We start from the raw sequence: 7857 nt of genomic DNA, 5'->3' as shown, positions 1-7857 counted from the left end.
ACAGCATAGTACTGACATAAAAACAGGAGTAAAGACCAATGGAATAGACTGGAGGACCCGGATTTTGGGTCAAGCAACTATAGCTACTTGATATTTGACAAAGGCCCGAACAATATAGGCTGGAAAAAAGATAGCATCTTCAACAAATGGTGCTGGACAAACTGGATAACCACATGCAGGAAACTAAAACTTGATCGACACATTTCACCATGAACTACACTCAAATCCAAATGGATCAAAGACCTCAACATAAGACCAGAAACTCGAATACTACTGGAAGAAAATGTAGGAAGTACTTTCCATGATATAGGAATGGAAAAAGACTTCCTGAACAAAACCCCAGTGGCTCAAGTGCTTAAACAGTCACTCAACCAATGGGATCATATGAACCTGAAGAGTTTCTTTACAGACAAGCATATAATAAGCAAAGCCAATAGAATACCCACAGAATGGGAGAAAATATTTGCAGGTTATCCAACTGATAGAGGCCGAATCTCTAAATCTACAAAGAACTCAAAAGTCTAAACAATAAGAAGGCAAATACCGCATTCACAAAATGGGGCACAGAGTTGAACAGGCAATTCACAGAGCAAGATATACAAATGGAAAACATCCACTTAAGAAAATGTTCATCATCCCTAATCATCAGAGAAATGCAAATTAAAACAACTATGTGATTCCACCTTACCACAATAAAGATAGCCAACATCAAAAAATCAAATTAAAATAAATGCTGGCAAGGATATGGAGAAGCAGGAACACTCATTCACTATTGGTGGGAATGTAGGATGGTACAACCACTTTGGAAAGCAATATGGAGACTCCTGAAAAAGCTGACTATAGAAATACCAACAGACCCAGTTATACCCTTACTGGGCATCTACCCTAAAACCTTCAAACCACAGGCCAGAGAGATTTGCTCAACCATGTTTGTAGTGGCTCAATTCGTCATAGCTAAAAGCTGGAATCAACCCAGATGTCCATCATTAGAAGAATGGATAACAAAGATGTGGTATATCTACACAATGGAATTCTATACAGCAGTAAAAAAAAACGACACAAAGAAATTTGAGGAAAAATGGTTGAACCTGCAACAGATCATTCTCAGCGAACTTCCCCAATCACAGAAAAAAAATCACAGATAGTCTCCCTCATCTGCAATACCTAACCGGAATCTGCCCAAGATGCCTTACATACCCAGCAAGCACCTCATGGACTAGACAACAAGATGGATGGGAGGGCAGGGAGGGAATCAAAGGGTGGAAAACAGTAATCCGGACCCAAACAGCAATGGTACCATAAAATTCTACTTCCTAAAAGACTGACCAAATGGCTGAACCTTCACTAGACCCTTACAGGAAACACCTGAACCACAAGACACTGGAGAGGGTAGGATCAAGACTAACCTAAATCTACTTCATCTTCCCTCTCCCCGTCTCCCCTCTCTCTCTTGCTCTTCTCTAACTCTTGTATATTAGTTATGTTTTTCCTCAATTTCTTAGTGGGCACTGACCTGTAACCCCCACTTCCAGCTTGGGGCTACCATCCACAATGAGCTTTTTTATCAGAGAACCTACAAGGTTTCCCAAAACAATGACAGACTTCTGTCAGAGTACTTGATGACCCACCAAAGGCCAGTGGTTAAGACCCTATTGCTGAAGACTCCATACACAGCTGACACGTAAAATGGAATGGCATGGCTGGAAGCCAGGAGAGAGTCAGTCCCCAGACAGTCAGCGTGTCTAGTGCCAGAGGGTGCTACATGGGCGACTGGGGAAAATGACCAATATCTGTCCAAGCAACCCATTGTCTAACCTAATTAGCAACAAATAACCTGATGTGATGCCCAGACAAGTGCAATAGTGGCACACAGCCATGGTGGGGAATGAACTGCTCTTGATTTGGCTAACTGATCCCCTCAGTGGTACAAGACTCATAGCTGGTGATGGGAAACAAGTCAGAACCATACCCAAACATAAGCCCACTCTCCAATATCAAGCTACCATCAATCATGGGCTACAAGAGGGCCTACACCTATCAAACTCTCTATCAAAAAAGTAATTGTTATCTCAATTTTCCGTGTGCTAACTTACACTCCGTTGGAGAATCTGCTTCTCTTTTTCAGATAGATGCAGATCCTAAGGAGAGAGCTGCCCCAACATACCTCAAAAGGGGCCCGACTAAAACTAAGGACAACTGGCCAAACAAGCAAGGGTGCTGTTTTCCTGATGAACTAGATACCAGTACAAAGGGGAAGGAGACCAACACAGAGAAAAATAAACTCCTACCAAATCAGAGAGCCAGAGCCTCAGAGTCCCCCAACACCTCATCACTGAAGCAGACCAAAAATGAACCCAACATTCCTCAGGGAAATTTTGCAGAAGAGGGGCGGAAAGAATGTCAGAGTCACATGTTGGGTCATGATATGCAGAGACATTTAACATACCAATAACTGTGGGCTAACTCCACAATGCACGACCCATTTACATCATCAAGGAGGGTCCAATGGGAGGGGGTAGATCATGGATGAGCCTAAACAATGGTACGAAACTGCCTGTATTGGCTGAAAAGAAAATAAATTAAATTTTAAAAAATGAATGAAATTTAGAGCTCTAAATGCTTATATTAAGAGACTAGAAAGTTCACAAGTAAACAATTTAATGTTTCACACTAAGGCCTTGTGAAAAGTAGAACAAAGCAAACCAAAAATCAAGCAGGAAGAAATCATAAATATTGTGGCAGAAAATCATGAAATAAAACAAAAAATAAAATCCAAAGAATCAATGAAACAAAGAATTGGTTCTTTGAAAGGATAAACAAGATTGACAATACATAGCAAATCTGACCAAAAGAAAGAGAGAAGAGACAAAAATTTATAAAATTTGAGATGAAAAAGGCACCATCACAACAGATAACAAAGAAACTCAGAAAATCATAAGGACATACTTTTAGAATACATATGTCTCTAAGTTTGAAAATCTGAAAGAGATGATTTCCTTGATTCATATGACCTACCCAAAATAATCAAGATGAGATAATTCACTTAAATAGTCCTTTAACAAGTACGAAGATCCAAGCAGTTATAAAAAGTCTCCCAACTAAAAAGAGTCCAGGCACAGATGGCTTCATGGGTGAATTTTACCAGAAATTCTTGGAAGAACTAATACACTGCTTCTCTATCTTTTCCATAGAATAGAAAAGGACAGAATTCTACTGAACTCCTTCTATGAAATCAGCATCACCCTGATAACAAAACCAGACAAGAACAGAACCAAAAGAAAAAAAAAAGTAGAAGAAAATTATATCCCAATCTCCCTCATGGACATAGATGTAAAATTTCTCAACAAAATATTGGCAAGCAGAATACAAGAATGTATCTAAATGATCATCCACTCATCCACATAAGCTTTATCCCAGAGATACAGGGATGGTTCAACATACACAAATCTGTAAATGTAAAACACAACATAAACTGGATGAAAGACAAAAATCCCATGATAGATAGATGCAGAAAAGAGATTGGCAATATCCAACAATGCTTCATGGTAAAAGTCCTAAAGAAACTGGGAATGGAAGGAACATATTAAAGGCTGCTTACGACAAACCTACAGCCAACATAATACTAAATGGGAAAAAACTAGAAGCTTTTCCACTAAAATCAGGAACAAGACAAGGGTGGCCACTGTCCCCACTTGTTAGGAGCAATAATTAGAAATAAAACTGGGATGTTAGAATTAAATGGGAGCTGTGAGAAGCAATAGTTACAAATAGAAATGGAGCACTCAGTTAGCAGTGGCAACCAGGGGCCAAGACCAGAGACTGACCAGAGACTCTCTGCATGCTGATATGTAAATGAGCTAACAGTAAGGTGGCTATCAGCAGCCAGAATGATTGAGGGGGAAAAAAAAAAAAAAACTAGTATAAGAATTCCAGCAGAGATTCAGAAAAATTGTCACTAAACTCAGAGAGGCAGACTCCACATCTCTCTATGTGTTGATACCCACCATGAGAACAACTGCCAGTGGGACCCCTCAGCAGCCTGGTATGGAAATGAGCAAGGCTCGGCCCAGACATTGCTGCCTGCAGACCAAGTGGAGTGGAGTCACTGTGCGTGCTCCAGGGGGTTAAGGCCAGGAGGGTAGGATAGTTGAGAGAACAAGGGAAGGGAATTGGCTTGATTAGCATGTGTGAAGAGGGAATAAAGTGTGTAAACTGAATCTACATAATCCACCTCTGGACTAATGAATTTAGTGCTGGCAACACCACTCTTATTTAATATAGTACTGGAAGTTTTAGTTATAGCAGTAAGACAAGGGACATTCATAAAATGGATACATATTGGAAAGAAAGAGATCAAATTATCATTATTTGCAGATGGTATGAGATCTATATATGAAGGACCCTAAAGATTCTGCCAGCAAACTGTCAGAGCTTGTAAACAATTTTAGCAATGTAGCAGGATACAATATAAATACACAGAAATCAGTAGCTTGTCTATACACTAACAAAAAAACATGTAGAGGATGAAATCTGGCAATCATTCCCATTCACAATTGCCTAAAAAAAAATAAAATATAAATAAATAAAGTACTTTGGAATAAATCTAACCAAGGAAGTGAAGGATCTCTACAATGGAAGCTTTAAAACACTCAATCAAGAAGGTGCAGAAAACACTAGAAAATGGAAAGACATCCCATGTTCTTGGATTGGAAGAATCAATATGGTGAAAGCCAGGCAAGGCAGAAGGCAAGGCCAGGGGAGGGAGTGGGGGAAAGGATGGGCAAGGCAAGATGGAAGGCTAAGCCATGCAAGGTTAAGTAAGGCCAGGGCCATGACAAGTACAGACATGTTGGCATGTGCAGCAAGGGAATGGCAATGCCCATCTAAGCCTAGGCTAAGGTGAACCCTATTCAAGCTCCAGGGAAACACAGGGGAAAATGGTCCAGGTTGATGGGCAACTATTACATCAAGAGAGACATCAAGGCCATTTGTCAATGTGAAGGCAAGATGTAAGACATGGGCAGAGAAGGTGAGGAAGAAGCAGGGAGAAGGCAAGGGAGAAGGCAAGGAAGAAGGCAAGTCCAGGCAGGGAAGGCAATCTAGATGAAAAGAAGGCAGACCAGACAAGGGAGGGGAAAGGTACGACCCAGGTAAAGCGAAGGAGAAGGGAAGGCCAGGCCAGGGATAAAGGACAGGGTGAAGAAAGCCAGGGAAGGCAAAGGAAAAGGAAAGGCCGGGCCAAGCCAGGCCAAGGGAAGGCATGCTAGTCCTGACAAAGGAGAAGGTGAGGGTATAGGCTATCCAGGCACAGTCACTGTGCACACAATGCCAGGCCAGGGCACTGGAAGAAAGGAAAGAACATGGAAGGTTGACTACAAAGCTATCCTGGCTTGCTCGAGCTCACATTGGCCAAGAAATGCTATGTGCACAGCAAGGGTAAAGACAAGTCCTGTGTCATCCCAGACAAGAGCAGACTGGGAAGGTGAAGTGCAAGGAAAGGAGGAAGGCCAGGCCAGGAGGCGAGTGAGAAGAGAGGCCAGACATGGCTGGACATGCAAAGGAAGGCGAGGAGTAGCATGGATGGTGACAATTAAGGGCAGGTCAGGCTAGGGGAAGGCAAGGAAGAATCCAGACCAAGCCAGGGGGAACCAAGGCTAAGCCAAGCCAGAAGGAAGGCAAGGGCAGGTGGAAGGAGGCCAGGGAGAGACAGGAGGAAAGCAAGATCCAACAAAGAAGAAGGATAAGGCAAGTGCAAAGATGAAGCAGGAAGAGTCAAGGCAAGGCACAATAAGGTAAGATGGAATGAAAAGTCATTCAGAAGAAAGCAAAGCCAGACAAGCCACAGGTAAGACACAGAAGAAAGGTGACAAGACAAGACAATGTGGAAGCCTAAGTCAGGAGACTAAAATCAAGGCAGAAGTAAGGAGTAAGACACAAGAAGAAGGCAGGATACGATGGGGGGAAGGGCAAGCAAGATGGAAGGCAAGGCAGGGGATGGGCATGGCCAGGCAAGGAAAGGAAGAAGGCAATGTCAAGCCAGGCTAAATGCCAGGAAAGGGGCCAGGCAAGGACAGGTGGAAGGAAAGGTTAATGCTAAGTCACATAAGGTTAGGGGTCAGGAAATCCAGGCTGAGGGAAAAAGGGAGAAAAGGCTAGGATAAACAAGAAGAAAGTCCAGGGGTGAGTCATCACCAATGAAGGACAGGAAGAAGCCAAGTCCAGGCAATGGGAAGGCAAGGGACAAAGCACAAGGTCAGGCCGGGCAAGAGAAGGCAAAGGCCTGCAAGGGGAGGGAAGGCCAGGGAGGGCCGGACATGGAAGGCCAGGCACGCAATGGGGAAAGCAAGGCCTGGCAAGCTGAAGGACAAGGAGGAAGTGAAGGCAGGCATAAGTCATGTTCAGAGGAATGGCCAGGAGGCTAGTTAAGTGAAGACAAAAGCCAGCAAGGTCAGGGGAAGATATAGTTAGGCAAGATGGTATGTATGACAAGCAAGAAAATAATTCCAAGCTAAGCCAGGGTGAAGGCAAGAGCCTGCCATGCAGATGGGATGAGATTCCAAGCCAGGTCCAGTGCAACTCACAGGGGAAGCAAGGCCAAGGTAGGCAGTGGAGATGTGAAGACCAAACCAGATCCCATCTAGGGGAAGGCATGGCCAGGCAAGCTCCAAGGTAATTCAGCTTAAGTTTGGCTAGGGACAAAACATGCTGCATCAAGGTGGAAATCTGAGACATGGGAGAAAACAGACCTCAAATAAATCACAATCCTCAACATATGACCTGAATCTCTTAAGTAGATATTAAGAAGTAGTGAAAACACTTCAAGATATAGCTGCATGGAAGGACTTTCTGAATAAAGCCCTGGTTACGCAAGAAATAAAGCAAACAACAAACAGGACCTCATGAAACTAAAAGCTATTTTACAGCTAAGGAAACCATCTACCAAGTCAAGTGGCACTATACAACCCATTTCACACTGACCTCACTTCCTGGTCTGCATGCCTGTGGTAGTTTGAATAGATGGCCCCCAATATAAGTTTTATTGGTTTATACTTTGGTATAATACATATCACAATTATTCTCAAGCTTCGTTGAATAAACATAGCATATCCGTTCAGTCTATTATCTACATGATACGGTTATGACTGAACCTGCTTGCATCAGACACTAAATTGACCACATAAGCATCACGCAGCTCTAGTTACGAGGTCGCTGTACCGCAAACACGTGAAGCTCTGTGGGCCACAGCACGAACACAGCTCTGATGATCTCCCAGGAGAGACATTCACAACCCCCTGAGCCTCTGCTTCTAGAAGGCTCTCCCCATCCTCACTTCCCAGGACGCTGGCCACAGAGGTTCCAGACCTGTCAGGGTCTGCCGAGACCCCGGGTCTTCGCAGGGGCCCCGACGAGGCTGCGGAGGGGCCTGAAGGCCTTCCGCCCGGACAGGACGCAGCGGCCCCACGGGTCCCACACCAGGGGAGCTGGGCGCCCGAGGGCGGACGCAGCGGCCCGGGGCTCACCTGCGGGAGACCACGGTCGGCCGAGCCCCGGCGCCCCTCGGTACGCCTGCCTGGGTCTCCTGAGGGCTGAGGCCTCAGCCAGCGCGAGGTCCACCGCTCAGTCCCCTTCTGCCTCGGGCGCCGCCCAGCCCGCTCAGGTCTCGTCCGAAGGCGCCGGTCCTGCCCTGGGCGGGGCTCCGTCTCCACAGCGACCGGAAGACCCGGAGCTGACGCGCCTCCTTCAGCACTGACGTCATAGTGCGCGCAGTGCGCTGTGCGCATGTGCAGTCCTCTTTGCCCCGCCCTCCCAGCCCTTCCCAACAGACCCGCCCCTGCTCTGAGCATGCGCAGAACACTT

This window comes from Jaculus jaculus, unplaced genomic scaffold, assembly GCF_020740685.1.
Source record: "Jaculus jaculus isolate mJacJac1 unplaced genomic scaffold, mJacJac1.mat.Y.cur mat_scaffold_41_1_1322751_arrow_ctg1, whole genome shotgun sequence".
NCBI lineage: Eukaryota > Metazoa > Chordata > Mammalia > Rodentia > Dipodidae > Jaculus > Jaculus jaculus.
Note: the sequence above shows the minus strand (reverse complement) of the source record.